Below are 17,849 nucleotides of genomic sequence, written 5' to 3'. Positions count from 1 at the left end.
AGTAGTCTTTGTTGTAGGTTTTTCCCTTTCATCACTTTAAATATGTCCTGCCACTCCCTTCTGGCTTGCAGAGTTTCTGCTGAAACATCAGCTGTTAACCTTATGGGGATTCCCTTGTGTGTTATTTGTTGTTTTTCCCTTGCTGCTTTTAATATGTTTTCTTTGTATTTAATTTTTGACAGTTTCATTAATATGTGTCTTGGCGTATTTCTCCTTGGATTTGTCCTGTATGTGACTCTCTGTGCTTCCTGGACTTGATTAACTATTTCCTTTCCCATATTAGGGAAGTTTTCAACTATAATCTCTTCAAATATTTTCTCAGTCCCTTTCTTTTTCTCTTCTTCTTCTGGAACCCCTATAATTCGAATGTTGGTGCGTGTGATGTTGTCCCAGAGGTCTCTGAGACTGTCCTCAGTTCTTTTCATTCTTTTTTCTTTATTCTGCTCTGCAGTGGTTATTTCCACTATTTTATCTTCCAGGTCACTTATCCGTTCTTCTGCCTCAGTTATTCTGCTATTGATCCCATCTAGATTATTTTTAATTTCATTTATTGTGTTGTTCATCGTTGTTTGTTTCATCTTTAGTTCTTCTAGGTCCTTGTTAAATGTTTCTTGCATTTTGTCTATTCTATTTCCAAGATTTTGGATCATCTTTGCTATCATGATTTTGAAATCTTTTCCAGGTATACTCCCTATTTCCTCTTCATTCATTAGGTCTGGTGGGTTTTTATCTTGCTCCTTCATGTGCTGTGTGTTTTTCTGTCTTCTCATTTTGCTTATCTTACTGTGTTTGGGGTCTCCTTTTTGCAGGCTGCACGTTCGTAGTTCCCGTTGTTTTTGGTGTCTGTCCCCATTGGCTAAGGTTGGTTCAGTGGGTTGTATAGGCTTCCTGGTGGAGGGGACTAATGCCTGTGTTCTGGCCGATGAGGCTGGATATTGTCTTTCTGGTGGGAAGGTCCACGTCTGGTGGTGTGTTTTGGGGTGTCTGTGGACTTATTATGATTTTAGGCAGCCTCTCTGCTAATGGGTGGGGTTGTGTTCCTGTCTTGCTAGTTGTTTGGCATAGTGTGTCCAGCACTGTAGCTTGCTGGTCGTTGAGTGAAGCTGGGTGCTGGTGTTGAGATGGAGATCTCTGGGAGATTTTCGCCGTTTGATATTATGTGGAGCTGGGAGGTCTCTTGTGGACCAGTGTCCTGAAGTTGGCTCTCCCACCTCAGAGGCACAGCACTGACTCCTGGCTGCAGCACCAAGAGCCTTTCATCCACACGGCTCAGAATAAAAGGGAGAAAAAGTAGAAAGAATTAGTAGAAGTAGAAAGAAAGAGAGAAAGAAATAAAGGAGGGAGGGAGGGAGGAAGGAAGGAAGGCGGGGAGGAAGGAAAAAAAGAAAGGAGATAAAGTAAAATAAAATTAAGATAAAATATAGTTATTAAAATAAAAAAATAATTATTAAGAGAAAAAAAAACAACGTACGGATAGAACCCTAGGACAAATGGTGGAAGCAAAGCTATACAGACAAAATCTCACAGAGAAGCATACACATACACACCCACAAAAAGAGGAAAAGGGGAAAAAATCATAAACCTTGCTCTCAAAGTCCACCTTCTTAATTTGGGATGGTTCCTTGTCTATTCAGGTATTCCACAGATGCAGGTACATCAAGTTGATTGTGGAGCTTTAATCCGCTGCTTCTGAGGCTGCTGAGACAGATTTCCCTTTCTCTTCTTTGTTTGCACATTCTCCCGGGGCTCAGCTTTGGATTTGGCCCCGCCTCTGAGTGTAGGTCGCTGGAGGGCGTCTGTTCTTCGCTCAGACAGGACAGGGTTAAAGAAGCAGCTGCTTCCGGGACTCTGGCTCACTCAGGCCCGGGGAGAGGGAGGGGCACGGAGTGCAGGGCGGGCCTGCGACGGCAGAGGCCGGCGTGACGTTGCACCAGCGTGAGGCGCGCCGTGCGTTCTCCGGAGGAAGTTGTCCCTGGATCTCGGGACCCTAGCAGTGGCGGGCTGCACAGGCTCCCTGGAAGGGAGGTGTGGACAGTGACCTGTGCTCGCACACAGGCTTCTTGGTGGCGGCAGCAGCAGCCTTAGCGTCTCTTGCCCGTCTCTGGGGTCCGCGCTATTAGCCGCGGCTCGCGCCCGTCTCTGGAGCTCCTTTAAGCGGCGCTCTGAATCCCCTCTCCTCGCGCAGCAGGAAACAAAGAGGGAAGAAAAAGTCTCTTGCCTCTTCGGCAGCTCCAGACTTTTCCCCGGACTCCCTCCCGGCTAGCCGTGGTGCACTAGCCCCTTCAGGCTGTGTTCACGCCGCCAACCCGAGTCCTCTCCCTGCGCTCCAACCGAAGCCCGAGCCTCAGCTCGCAGCCCCGCCCGCCCCGGCGGGTGAGCAGACAAGCCTCTCGGTCAGGTGAGTGCCGGTCGGCGCAGATCCTCTGTGCGGGAATCTCTCTGCTTTGCCCTCTGCACCCCTGTTGCTGTGCTCACGTCCGCGGCCCTGAATCTTCCCCCCTCCGCCACCCGCAGTCTCCGCCCGCGAAGGGGCTTCCTAGTGTGTGGAGACCTTTCCTCCTTCAGAGCTCCCTCGCACTGGTGCAGGTCCTGTCCCTGTTGTTTTGTCTCTGTTTATTCTTTTTTCTTTTGCCCTACCCACGTACGTGGGGAGTTTCTTGTCTTTTGGGAGGTCTGAGGTCTTCTGCCAGCGTTCAGTAGGTGTTCTGTAGGAGTTGTTCCACGTGTAAATGTATTTCTGGTGTATCTGTGGGGAGGAAGGTGATCTCCGCGTCTTACTCTTCTGCCATCTTCCCGGAAGCCCCACGGCCTCATTCTTAAAACTTATAGAAGCCAATGGAAGTAAAGCTGCCAAGGTCGTTTGCAAAGTCATGAACATATTTCCCCAGTTTTTCATGTGAAGCATAAAGAGACAAGAATGGAGTCAGTGGTAGAGCTCACTTTGTGAGTAGGAAGTATGGAATGGAAAATAAGATGGTGAGGTTGTATGAAGAGCATGTGTTCTCAGCTATCCCCCATGACTCCTCTGACTTCATAAAGTCTTCTCTGAGTTTTGACTTCTATTTTCCCTTCTCCAAACAAAAGCATCGTAAAAATCTTACGAATCCCTTCCATAGAGAGCCACGGTTGTCCTTAATAAAAATTAGAGTAGAAGGACCACGGAAAGGTGTGAATGAATGAAGCCTGCTGTGATCTAACACCGTAGACGTGAGTCTGATTTCTGAATAGATCATTAAAGTAGAATAATGAAGAAAGGAGGACTCTCAAATGATGGCGTGAATGCCTCTTGGCTTTCTTTTTTTTTTTTTTCAAGTAAGGAAGGAAAAATCTGTGTGTTATCATTAGAGCATTTGATGTCAAGCAGAATGTCCCAGTATTGTGATTCAATAATCACTCTTACCATCTTTAAATAGAAGTAAAACTTATTCTAAATTGCTGGTTAGGAATCTTCTCAGAATGATCGACGGTGTATGATTAAAACTGTTGTACAGGCAATTGCTTCCACACACATCTAGGGAAGAACAGAGCATCCTAAAGGCAATTCAGTGCTCCACATTTGAGCCAAGATCCAAGTACTAAGTGTCTTTACTTGGTCACTTTTTAAAACTAGCTTAACTAGTTAATGAATACCCCTATCTACCTTTTCATCGGAGCCTGTCTCAACTATAGAATCTGTTCGACCAAAGTATCTAATGTCTAATAACATCATTCTTTTGCCTACTCCAAGTTCTGCATAAGACCCCCTCCAATTTATCTCCCCTACTATGGCCTCATCTCCCAAGGACAGGTCCTGTTGAGAGCCTACGACTCTACGACACTTCCTACCTATGCCCATCCTCCCATTCTCAGCCAGCTCGTCTTTTCCTAGGGGAAGCTTATCCATATTCTTGCTGCAATGCATGGTCTTCCTGCTATATTTGGGCCTATTTCTCTTTGGGATCAGAAAAATATACTTTTTAACAAGCTAAGTGCAAGTATTTCCTCTATCCCAGAAGCCTGTGCCTATTACAAACCACAGTGATTAAAGATCCTGGGGTGCCAGGGGAAACTTGGGTCCACATATGACATGGGTCCATTGACAAGATTTTTACAATGCAGCAGACACAGCAGAAGTGATGGGAAATCATGACAGCAACATGTGAGTCTGTGAAGCTGTTTGGTATCCTGAAGCTTATATCCGGCAGCTGTTGATCTTTTTTGTTTCCTTAGAATGAGTATGCAAAATATATCCTTTGTGGCAGCTAAAATGGCACAGAGACTGATACATATTTTAGCAAAATACTATCATTTTAAATAGATTTAATATTATACTTATTCTTAATATGAATTATTAACTCACATAGTAGCCATTATTAACTAGCCACACATTAATTTCTTATAATAATCATAATATACCATATATAATATTTGCCCTGCACTATACCAAGTACATCACACAGATTAACTCATTTAATATTCATAATAATTCCATATGGCTATTATTATTACTATATCTCTTTTTCAGATGAAAAAACTGAAGTGTATAAAGTTTAAATAAAATGCCCTAGCTCTTGTTCCTTGAAAATCCATGAGCTGGGTACCAAACTGAAGCATTACAATTGCAGGACCTGTATGCTGACTCTCTGGGCTAATGATACCAGGCAAGGGTTCTCAAAGGATGATTTATGTGCTGAAGAAATTTATACTGCGCATAATAAAGATAGGAAGAAGGAGGTCTATGTCTTTGTGACTTGGCTTCCTATAATCTTTTTTCCCAGTTTTACTGAGATATAACTGACATGTAACACATGTATTAGTTTATGCAACATAATGATTTAATATATATATAGTGCAATAATTACCACATAAGTTTAGTTAACATCCATCACCTCGCATAGTTAAAATTTTTTTTTCTTGTGATGAGAACTTTTAAAATCTACTCTTTTAACAACTTTCAGATACACTAAACAGCATAGTCACCATGCTGTACATTACATACCCAGAATTTATTTACCTTCTAACTGGAAGTTTGTACCTTTTGACCACCTTCGCCCATTCCCCATTCCCCTGGCAACCACCAATCTTCTTTCTGTTTCTATGACTTGGTTTTTTTAGATTCCGCATATAACTGAGATAATACAGTATCTGTCTTTCTCTGTACGACTTATTTCACTTAGCATAATGCCCTCAAGGTCCATCCCTGTTGTTGAAAATGACAGGATTTCCTTATTTTTTATGGATGAATAATATTCAATTGTGTGTATATGTGTGTATATATTTTCTTTATCCGTTCATCTGCTAATGGACACTTAGGTTGTTTCCATGTCTTGACTGTTGTAACTAATGTTGCAAAGGACATGGGGATACAGATCTCTTTGTGATAGTGATTTCATTTCCTTTGAGTATATTCCCAGAAGAGGGACTGCTGAATCATATGGTATTTCTATTTTTAGTGTTTTGAGGGACCTCCATACTGTTTTCCACAGTGGCTGTATGAGTTTACATTCCCACCAGCAGTGCACAAGGGTTCCTTTTTCTCCACATCCTTGCCAACACTTGTTATCGTTTGTCTTTTTTATGACAACCGTTCTAACAGGTCTGAGGCGGTATCTCACTGTGTGTTGATTTTCATTTCCCTGATGATCAGTAATGTTGAGCACATTTTCATGTATCTGTTGGCCATGTGTATGAGTTCTTTATTTTGGATATTATCCTCTTTTCACATATATGATTTGCAAATATTTTCTTCCACTTGGTAGTTTGCCTTTTCATTTTGTTGACTGTTTCCTTTGTTGTGCAGAAGCTTTTTAGTTAGGAGTAGTCCTACCTTTCTTTTGTTGCCTTTGCTTTTGGTGTCAAATCCAAAAAATCATTGTCAAGACTGATGTCAAGGAGCTCACCCCTTATGCTTTCTTCTAGGAGTCTTATGGTTTTCAATTTTTTTTATTGGAGTATAGTTGCTTTACAATATTGTGTTAGTTTATACTGTACAGCAAAGTGAATCAGCTATATGTATACATATATCCCCCTGTTTTTGGATTTCCTTCTCATTTAGGTCACCACAGAGCGCTGAGTAGAGTTCCCTGAGCTATGCAGTAGGTTCTCATTAGTTATGTATTTTATATATAGTATCAGTAGTGTATATATGTCAATCCCAATCTCCCAATTCATCCCTCCCTTCCCCATTGGTATCCATACATTTGTTCTCTACATCTGTGTCTCTATTTCTGCTTTGTAAATAAGATTGTCTATACCAATTTTTTTAGATTCCACATATATGTGTTAATATATATTTGTTTTTCTCTTTCTGACTTACTTCACTCTGTATGACAGTCTCTAGGTCCATCCATGTCTCTACAAATGACCCAATTTCGTTCCTTTTTATGGCTGAGTAATATTCCATTGTATATATGTGCCACATCTTCTTTATCGATTCATCTGTCGATGTACGTTTAGGTTGTTTCCATGTCTTGGCTATTGTGAATAGTGCTGCTATGAACATAGGGGTGCGTGTACCTTTTTGAATTATACTTTTGTCTGGGTATATGCCCAGGAGTGGGATTGCTGGATCATATGGTAATTCTATTTTTAGTTTTCTGAGGAAACTCCACACTGTGTTCCGTAATGGTTGCACCAACTTACATTCCCATGAACAGGGTAGGAGGGTTCCCTTTTCTCCTTACCTTCTCCAGCATTTGTTATTTGTAGACTTCTTAATGATGGCCATTCTGAATGGTGTGAGGTGGTACCTCATTGTAGTTTTGATTTGCATTTCTCTGATAATTAGTGATGTTGAGCATCTTTTCATGTGCCTACTGGCCATCTGTATGTCTTCTTTGGAGAAGTGTCTATTAAGGTCTTCTGCCCATTTTTTGATTGGGTTGTTTGTTTTCTTGTTGTTGAGTTGTATGAGATGTTTGTATATTTTGGAGATTAGGCCCTTGTCTGTTGCATCATTTGCAAATATTTTCTCCTATTCTGTAGGTTGTCTTTTCATTTTTTGTTTGTTTTTGTTGTTGTTTTTTATGGTTTCCTTTGCTGTGTAAGAGCTTGTAAGTTTGACAGGAATTTCAAAACTTCAGGGTTGAGATACAAAAAACCAGTATTATTAAAGGGGGAGTGATTCATTACAGATCGCTACCCTTCATCAAATTAGGATATTCAAGCATGGTGTCATTTGAATAAGACCATAATGTCACTTACATGAGCTGTCACATTACTCCTCTTTTCCCCATTGGGCCACAGTATTTTGAGAAACAGACCATCAAATGTGTAGGTAAAGGAAGGCAGGGAGTATACCTCTGGACAGAAATACCTTTAAGTGACTGAAGCAACAGTAACTAGTGGCAAAGGAAAAGAACTTGAGCACTCAGAACACTGTTGGAGGCCTTGCACACTTTATGAAAACTTGATTACTTGCCACCTGCTAGGATGAAGGGAAGACAGAAAACTGTTTTTTTTAATCTTGATTCTGTCTCTACAAAGACGCTCGCTGCAGGTTTGTTTACTCCTTTAGTTTTGTCCTCAAACTGCAGACCAAGATGATTTTTTTCCTAAATATGTAATTTTGAATTAACACTGCCTGTCCCTATTCCAAATTGGCTCCCATTTTTCCTGTATCCTCCAAACACCCCCACCAATCTCTATCCTGCCGTGTAGGAAAACATACCAAAAATGGGTTTGCACTATATTTAGAAAGTATGATTTAAAAAAAATTATCAGTAATTGTATCTGGTTGTATTGTTCCCAGATCATATCCTCCTTCTGTGCTACATTTAGACGTTAGAGAGGAGAATGTGTCATCCATGGAGGGGGAGCTGAGGTGCTGATGTGTACACAGCTATAGCCCCCATGCACAAATCAGATCCTGAACCTGAAAAGTAGGAATATCTTGGTTGGAAACAAAACTGGATGGGAAACGTTGATCAAAATGTAAAATAGCCAATATGTCCAAGTGGTCAAAATGAGTATTTCCAGTCTATTAAGTGCATTTTTATGGCTCACAATTGTTATCTAATCATTGTGTTTTCCCAAACGGTTAGAATTTCAGGTCAAAAGGAGAAATAGCTACACCTCAGTAGAGTACACCATTGAAAAGATCATTTAAACAAACATCTCCCTTTCAAAGGTTCCAGAATGATAGATCACCCATTATCTATTATCTATCTAATTTTTATATCTCCATCTTTATGCTAATGCACACATACTATATATTAACATGCGTGTACACACACATACATAATGACAGCATGGGAATATGTCTTTGAACTGCATTTCTGTCATGCCCTTTTAGGTAATCACTTTCCCCCCAGTCCTGGACTAAGGGAAATATTTTTTGGAGAAAGAAAAAAAAAAAAACCTCTTCATCCTTCCTTTGAATTCTAGCAAGAATTTGATGTATTATGAAGCAGGAAAGCCATTTAATTTTTTTCTCTGAATTTGATATTCTGACTGTCATGAAACCATTGTTTAGTAAAGGCAAAAATTGCAGCTACCTAGATTTTGCATGTTTGTTCACTGTTTTTAGATGGAAATCGAGGTAAAAGTTTGGATGGAATTTGAGCACTGACTATTTGACATGCTATGTATTGACATGTTCCTGCTCATTAGTTTGTGCATGTGAGCAGACAGCTTATCATTCTCCACAATACATAGGCACACTGGTGTTTTGTTGTGTGTTTTATGTTTATGGAAGCCTTTCTGAAACTCTCTTAGCAGTTTGATAGCATAAATCCATATTTTAAATTTTTTGGATGATTTTTTCTACTTAATAACTGCCTGATCACTGATCACTTTTATTTTCTTCTTCTTCTTCTTTTTTTTTTGTGTTACGCGGGCCTCTCACTGTTGTGGCCTCTCCCGTTGCAGAGCACAGGCTCCGGATGTGCAGGCTCAGCGGCCATGGCTCATGGGCCTAGCTGCTCCACGGCATGTGGGATCTTCCCAGACCAGGGCACGAACCTGTGTCCCCTGCATCGGCAGGCGAACTCTCAACCACTGCACCACCAGGGAAGCCCTTCTTCTTCTTTTTTTGAGGGACACCATTATATGTATTTTATTTATTTATTTGTTTGGCTGCATTAGGTCTTTGTTGTGGCATGTGGGATCTTTCTTTGTGTCAAGTGGGCTTCTCTCTAGTTGTGGCATGCAGGCTCCAGAGTGCACGGGCTCAGTAGTTGCGGCCCACAGGCTTAGTTGTCCTGTGGCATGTGGGATCTTAGTTCCCCGACCAGGGATCGAACCCACGTCCCCATTGGAAGGCAGATTCTTAAACACTGGACCACAAGGGACGTCCTTCACTTTATTTTCTTCTGACATTCAAACAGACTTTTCACAAAAAGAATCCAAGTTTTAAAAAAAGAAACGAGAAATGATTATACAGAGAGAAAAAGAACATGTTGAGCATTTTTACAAAGATAATAAATATGTCTCTGTTAAGAGTTTCATTACAATAAAATAGATGTTTTCCCCCTTCACCTATTGAGACACTAACAGTTTGGGTCTCTTGAATTATATTATGTTTGATAACTTCCTATTGCATTAGTGAATTTCCATTTGGCTATAAAAAATTTCCTGATAAAGCACCATTATTTCTGTGGCTCTGAGGCAAAGCATAATCTGATAATGTAGCTACTTTTATTAGAACTGTAGCTAATGTGATAATATACACCATATTATTACAGAAATGCTTGGTGATGTTTTCACTTTTGGAAAAGGGCAGACAGGCTCAGAGAAAGAACAACAGGAGAGACAAGGGATATTCAAACAGAACAGCAAAGTGTGCCCTTAAAAAGCAAGTTGGCGCCACAACTGCATAATGCAATTTGTTCTCCCAGGAAGAATGAAGAAAAGGGGTGGGGGGCGGCGGAGCATTCCCTTCCTCACAAATCAGGGTGACACACCCTGTGTCTGAAATCAGAAATCACCTGTCTCTTAGGTTTAGGATGATACCTGTCAACAGGGATAGACAATGAAGATGAGCTCATTAGGACAGACTGGTTATCTCATTTAGACTGAGTTTACCTCTAAACCATTCAATTCCAATCCATAGGTTGAGCCCCTACTAAGGCTAAGTACTATGCTAGATGGTGTAGATACAGTGGTGAAAACACCATGATCCCTATTGTTAAGTGGAACATATTATTTAATAATCATAACACAATGGAGTGGGAGGTATGTAAATAATTAATTATCATTCCGTGTAACAAGTGATTTTAGGAGATACTGACAAGGCCTCTTGGAGGCTGAGTAGGAGTTGCAGATGGATGAGACAGTCAGGAGTGTGTGGAACAGAAGGGAAGAGGTGGTGGTTGCTAGAAATGGTTGAAAAGGCATTGGGGGTGACAGGTTAAGGTCAGATGTGAAGGACATGACGTGCTCTGAAGAGTATTCTGGACTTTATTCCATGATGGGGGTGGAGGAGGTTATCCCCAAAGGAGCAGCAATAATAGTTCAGATTTATGTTTTGGAAAGAACATAGTGCAGGATGGATAGGAGCGATAAACAACTTAAAAGAGGGGAAGGCCATGAAGCTACACTAAGGTTGCTCACCAGATTTGAGGGATGCACAGATTTGCTATATGTATTTAAGCCAAAATCAATTGAATGATTGAGGGAAAAAGTGGGAGTCAAGCGAATTGACTTGTGTGACTAGGTAACTGCTTGGCCCCATTAACTGATAATGAAAAATCTTGCTAATGAGTTTGTTTTGGGATGTATTAATTTTGAGATCACTTCCAGAATATCCAGGTGGAGTTGCCCAGCAGGCTCAAGAAAGATATCAAACTTCTGAGTTACCAGTATATTAGCAGCAGTTAGAGTTTGGGAAACAGATGAAATAGCAGAAGGAAGAAATGGAAGGAAAAATGAGAAAGCTGAGGATGAAAGTCTGGGAACACACATTCAGAGGGCATAAGGAAAAGAACTAGTGAGGGAACCTAAGAAGAAGTATTTAGAGGGGAGGAGGAGAGAAAATAGGAAAAGGTAAAGTAGTGGTTTGACAAAGCAAGTTTCTAGATGGAAGGATCCAACTGTGTTAGAGACCCCTGGGCAGCTAAGAAAAATAATGATGGAAAGTCCTGAAGATGCACAGTTGGGAGGAATAAGAGTCTGCGGAGGCAGACTACTTATTTTGAAGCTTGGTAGGCAAAAGAATGGTAAGAGGTAGAGTAAGGGATAAGGAACTTTTGTAACTGGTGAGAGCCGAGCAAGGCTGTGTGCCGAGGAAGAGAAAAACGTGCAGAGAAGGTAGAATTTAAGAATTAGCCTTGGACTTGGAGAAGGATAGGTACTGATGTGAATGTAGAACGGAAAGGAGGCATGTGATGCGGTTCACATATCACATACCACATGCAAACCCCATCACACATCTGTGAGACTGTGTTACCCATCTCAGCCCACTTGTATGTGAAAGTTTGCCTCTTTGTGGCCCCAGACTGACTCACCCCAGATTAATCTTCTTATGAATGAGTATCATTGTTCATAACAATCTCTAAGTGAGGGGTTTGTCAAGGTCATCACAAACCCATCAACAATGTTATAACAACAATAACAAAACCTTCAAACCAAAGCCCCTTAACACATACTGTATTTTTTATGAGTTAACAGTATTGTATTATCTTAGTGTACAAGAAATGAAAACAGGGTGATAAAACTTGAATTAACAGATAACCTCATTACTTGAAGTTTTATTTTACCCAACCTTTAGCAAAAAAGAGGCAAATGATAAACATGTTCCTATGAAGTTCACAGAAAGAAACTTTGCAAAATTTCCTTCCCTCATTCACTCTCTGTACCTAAAGTCCTAGGAAGATATTGTAAAATGTTATTGAACATGATACCCTGAGGCACAGAAAAATACTGGATCATTAAAGAGAGATCAAATTATGGTCATTTTCCTACACAGTAAGGAAAGAAGGGCTAAGCATTTAAAGATTTTCAGTGGAGTTAGAATACAATGTATTTGTTTGGTTGACCTCAGGTTAAGCAGAAAATAAAATTTATCAGAACCTCTCATTTTCACCATTCTCTGAGCACTCCAGTTAATTTAAATTTTGTACAGGGAAACAGTACAGAGTTGATTTTTATTCTATGGTAGAGAAGTTATACTTGGTTACAGGTATGAACTTTCTAGGTATAAAGCACAGAAAGGTTTTCATCCCTGATGATAAATCTTTTCATAAGCTTTATCCAATTCACTTAGAATTATTGAAGCTATTCCAAAGGAGACACTCTGTCATTCTATACTAGTGGTACATAAGATAATTCTCACTCAATGGGGTTGTTTTTTTTTTTGGAAAACCGGTGTTTGTCTCTGAAGAAATGAGCTTATCTAAGCTCATTGACCATGTTTCTGGTTCTGGTTTCAGCTTTGCTGTTGACATTGACAAATCCTTCACTTGTTTGGATCTCAGAGTTCTTACCTGTAATGCAAAGAGTTTGTCTAAGATAAACTTCAAGGGCCCTTTCAGATTTAAAATGCTTTGTGTCCATATTCTTTGTATTTGGCCTAAATTTTCCAATTTGGGGCTATCTCTCTTGGATCATTTCCTTCAGCGATCAAAACATCTCCCATCTTAAAATAATTTTGTTCTATGTCCAGCAGTCACCTCATTTCTCATAGAAAACTTCTTGAGAGGGTTGTCTGTATTGGTTGTCTCTCCTTCCCCACTTTCTATTCTGACTTAAACCCTCTCCAGTTGGGCTTCTGCACACACCTATCGCTGAAACCACCCTTGTCATAGTTGACAGTGATCTCCATCTTGCCAAATCTTTTGCTTAATTCGCTGTCTTTATTTTGCTCATATGACCTAGTTAACTCTTCCTTCCCACTTTAAAAAATTGTTTCTCTAATCTTCCATGTACCACACTTTCCTGATATTTTCTCCTACTCACTGCACAGTAACCCCTGCTGGCTTTTCTTCTTCTCAATCTCTAAACCAACTTGTCTAATAGAAATAAAACCTGAGCCACATATGTGATTTTAAATTTCCTAGTATTTAATTTCCACATTAAAAAAAGTAAAGAAGAGGTGAAATCAATTTTAATAATACATTTTAATTAACTCAAAATCTCCAAAATATTATTTCAGTAAGTAATCGCTATAAATAATTAATGAGCTACTTTACATTCTTTATATATATCCTTAATCTTCACAATCTGGTGAGTATTTTACACTGATAGTGCATCTCAGTTTGGAGTAGCATATTTTGAAAGCTGAAAAGCCACATATGGCTACTCGTGGCCAACACATTGGATGGTGCAACTCTAAATGCAGGAGTGGCCTGGGGCTCAGTCCTGAAGCCCTTTTTATTCTCCATGTACAGTCTTTCTGGGTGACCGAGGTGAGCATATATTATCCGTCTTTCAATAAGTATTTCTTGGGTGCTTAACATGTGCCAGGCTACTGTGTTCTAGGTAGTAGAGGACACAATAGTGAACAAAATAGTCCTAAATCCCCACCCCAACAGAGCCTATTTTCTACTAAGAGAGAGTAGACACTAAACAATATAACTGAGTTGAGTATATCGCACAAGAGAAGGTGATAAGTGCTGTGGCAGGGACAGAGGAGTGGCAGAAAAGTGGAAAGTGACGTTAGAGAGGCAAAGAAGGGGTCAGATGATTTAGGGCTGCTTTTTTTTTTTTTTTTGTATGCTATTGAAAAATCTTTGGCTTTTATCATATTGAGATGAGGAAACATTAGAAGGCTTCAAGCAAAGAAATACATGATATAACTCAAGCTGTGAAGATGATTTTGGCTGCTGTTTTGAGAATATACAATAAAAGGTCAGGGGAGAAACATTGTGACCAGATAGGAGGCTGTTGCAATAATCTAAGCTGGAGAGGACAGTGGCTTTGATCTGTTTGTTACCAGGGGAAGTAGTGAGAAGGTATCAAGTTCAGGCCAGATATATAAATATGGGAATCATCAACGCATGTCTGCTTTGTCCAATAGGATAGCTACTGGCCACATATTGCTATTTAAATTTAAATTAATTAAAAAAAATAATCAGCTCCTCAGTTATACCAGCCTAGCTGTATTTCAAGTGCTAATATCCACATGTGGTGAGTGATACTGCAGTAGACAGTACAGATATAGGACATTTCCATTCTCGCTGAAAGTTCTATTGGGCAACATTGATACAGATGACATTTAGAGCTTTGTCCTCCTATCTCTCAAATCAACTTTCTGCTAGATGTTTCAACTGAATAATTATATTATTGTTATACTAATATATGTCAAATTATCATCATATACACAACATGGTCAGTATTTTTGATTCCAGTCTTCATTCCTCTGTCTACTTTGACTTCATTTTTGCCATCCCGGTAAATGGGATCACCATCTATACTACTGAGCCAACTATGAGGTCATTCCTCATTCCTATCTTTCTCTCCCCACCCGTCCCGTCACTTCTAATCCATTAGCAGGTTGATTTGCTTCTACCTCTAAGACATAGCCTATGACCACCGCTTAGCATCTCCACGTCAATCACATCCTCTTTCACGGGACAACTGAGATGACTTACAAATTAGTGTTTTTTTCCACTCTTACAATACAGTAGAATCACCTGGGAGTTTAGAACAAACAAACAAAAAAAGCCAGGAAAAGCAATGCTTAGGCGCTACTCCACACCCACAAATAGAGCTTGGCTTTATAAAAGTTTCCCAAGGGCAAGGAGGGCTGAGGACCACTTTTACCCTATCCTCTTCCACCACTTCCCATTGTCTACTCGCCACATAGGAGCCAGAGTGACCTTTCTAAATAGTAAATCAGATTATGTTATTCCCTCGCCTGAAACTTTCTCATCATCTCTCATTGCTCTGAAGAATTTGGAGCTCCTGACCGTACAAGATCTGGCCCTGAATGTTTCTCCAGTCTGCTTTTGCCTGGTGGACACCTATGGTTGTCACTTCCTCTTCGAGGTGCCCTGTCCTTCTCATCTTAACCAGCCCTTCTCTCCTCCCCCAGCACCTTTCTCAGTCACTCCCCTTCCCAATTCCCTGGTTTATTTTCTTTATGGAATCTATTGTTCTCTGAAATTGTTACCAAATGCAAGTTCACGTGCCTGACGCATTGTGAGGCCAAACAATACAGAAACGTTGGAGTTTGGAGCCGGGAAATGTTTATTGCAGGGCCATGCAAGGAGAAAGGGGGCTCATGCCCCCTGCAAATGCCTAACTCCCAAAAGGGTTTCAGCAAAGCATTTTTAAAGGCCGGGTGAGGGAGGAGGGTCACAGGGTATGAGATCAGCTCATGCACAATTCTCTGATTGGTTGATTATGAGGTAACAGGGTGTAAGTCCAGGACTACGTGCTCATGATCATCAAATAGTTAATTTCTTACATTTGGTGGTGGTTTTTAGCATCTGAAAAACTCAGTAAATATGCATGAGATACTATTATCTGGGTACTTCAGAGAGGAGCTACAGCAGAGGATATGGGGAAGGGGTCTGTCCTGGGAGGCCTCTCATAAGTTCCTGCTCGTTTACACAATGATCATATTTAATACTTTTCTGATCTGTTGTTTATCTCCCTGACTAGAACCTATAGTCCATAAGAGCAAGGAACATTTATCTATTTATCTCTAGCACTAGAGCAGAACCTGGCAACAAATAAATATTTTTGAATGACCCCATTCAATTGCTTCATTTAATACAGATTCTAAAAGATTTAGAATCTTCAGGGAAGAGACAGTGATTACAATGATGATAATAACGTACTCAGCAACAGCTATGATTTATAGAGTGCTTACTATGTGTTAGGCACTGTGTTTATTTCAATACACCCATTTTATGGATAAGAACACTGGGATTTAGAAAGGCAAAGTAACTTGATTGGGGCTACCAAGGTAGTAAATATGAGAAGCCAGATCTGGAACTGGGGTCTGTCTGAGGCCAAGGTCCTAAATCTTAAAAAACAAACAAACAACCCCCAAACCAAACTTGTAGCCATTTAATAAATATGAAATAAATAGAATACATGGCAGTTGATGCATTTTAGAAGCTTGTCAAACACTGATACTTAGTTTATGATTAGGAAAAACAATATACTTCATCTTCTCTTCCCATGTAGACCTTGGGTCACTGTTGCATCCTTTTGCCCCTGTAAAGAACTCAAGTGCTGGCCTGCATTCCTCTTTTGCCAGTTATTTTGTGCAACATGCTGTTCTAGCCTAAAGAATTCCATCTCCTAGCAGCTACCAGGGTTACTTGCAGCCTCAACGATCTTCCTTTGAGAGAGGGAAAAATCCCTTAACTTTGTAACACAGTCCAGCGATGCATGAGAAGCCTTTGTCAAACCGTAGGGGGGGAAAAAAGGAAAATAAAAATACCGTTCTCCTCTGGAATGTCTCCTAGGACTAGTGAAAAATGCTAATTCTGACAACAGTGAAGTCATTTAAAAATCAAAGCACCTTTGAATTATATTCGAAATGAGATTAAAATGAGAAGTGGTGCAAGAAAATAATTATATGCTTCGAATCTAGGAGCATCTTATCCCCTCCAGCTCTGTCCTCCTGGTGTATGAAGCCCTCGATGTTTTTCCCCCAGGAATGATTTTTCCGTAACTCATCCTAGATACGCTTTGGTTCCATTTACAGGAAAAGGTAGAGGGCTGCAAGGCTTTTCTTGATTGCCCCAGAATAGGCTGATGGGAAGTTCGAGCCTTCCCTCCTTTCTATAAGAAACCCCCAACGGTGCAGCGTTTTTATTTTTAATTACTCCAAGCTTGGTGTGCATAGGGGGGCTTACTGGCCTCGACTAAACGGGCTGGATCTGGAGACTCCAGGAGATCAAGTTCAAAGTGGGTCAGAGCGCTTACTGAATGTGCATTTCTCCTTCCCAGCATAGGCCTACGCTCTCCACACCCCGCCTCGCGCCTCCGAGCCCCTCACCCTGCTGCGGAGACGCCCCTCTCCCCCGGCATCCAGGAAGCGGTGGGCCCGGGGGATGCGCCCTGGGAAAAGGGCAAGGATCCCAGGCCGCGTGATCTATCCCCAAGGCACGCCTGGCTCCCACATCCCCGGGCCGCCCCCGCCCCGAGCGAGCCCGGCCCGCGCCCTAAGGCTCCGGGGGCCCGTCCGCATTCTTCTGCAGCCAGATGACGGCCCTCGGGGCGCCCCTTCTTCCCGGCGCGCGGCTACCAGGGCGCGGGGGGCGGGAGCTGCGCCCCAGCCCGCGGCCCAGATGGCCCGGCAGCCCCGAGCGGGGACATTTTCTCAGGCTTTCAAAGAGAGCACTTTCTTTCCTGCCTAATATTTAGCTCCTTCAAATGCAAATGGAGAGGTTTCGCTCCAAGGTTAGCATAACAATTATGGGAAAGCTTTAAATCTGATGCGTTTGTTTACACGATGAAAGGCCGGCAGGATCCGAAAGCTCGGAGGCCCCGGCTTTTCAGCGACTATTTTCTAACTGGTGCCCTGCGAGTCAATTTTAGATCACAAAGAAAACCAATTTATAGGACGGTGGAGACTAATTTTGGAGGGAGTTCGACGTTATTATCATGTTTTTTAAAATGACCGCTGCTGAAATAGTGATTATTTTTGTCCCCCTTTTTCATCGTGAAGTTTGGTGGGAGGTAATTGGTGTTGGTGAAGGGCAGGAAGGTCTTCATGCCTGGGGACTATGGGAACTGAGCATGGGGCTAACGCAGGTAGAGGATTTTCCAGGGACCTGGTGGGATTTTAGCCTAACACGCGTAAAAGTGTCTTTCAGTGTGCTTGTCAAAGAAGCTGAACTTTTTTCGATTTGGCTTAAATGGTTTGGTGTTTCAAAAAGGGTTGTCTGGTTTTAGCTACAACCTCAGACTAAGAGTTAGGGAATGCCATTCGCTCACTGTAAAACCATTGATTTCCAGATCTTGACACTGAG

At 41.3% G+C, this 17,849-nt stretch overlaps 1 long non-coding RNA gene across 1 annotated transcript in view; it reads left to right on the top strand.

The window, feature by feature from the left end:
* The window catches only part of LOC113631791 (uncharacterized), a 93,396-nt gene that overhangs the window by 73,444 nt on the left and 2,103 nt on the right, over positions 1–17,849 (top strand). The window lies entirely within an intron of this gene.

The sequence above is a fragment of the Aethalodelphis obliquidens genome, unplaced genomic scaffold (assembly GCF_003676395.1).
Source record: "Aethalodelphis obliquidens isolate GAN/ISIS:26980383/991018 unplaced genomic scaffold, ASM367639v1 scaffold34, whole genome shotgun sequence".
Classification (NCBI taxonomy): Eukaryota; Metazoa; Chordata; class Mammalia; order Artiodactyla; family Delphinidae; genus Aethalodelphis; species Aethalodelphis obliquidens.
Note: the sequence above shows the minus strand (reverse complement) of the source record. Positions and strands in the feature narration are given on the sequence as shown.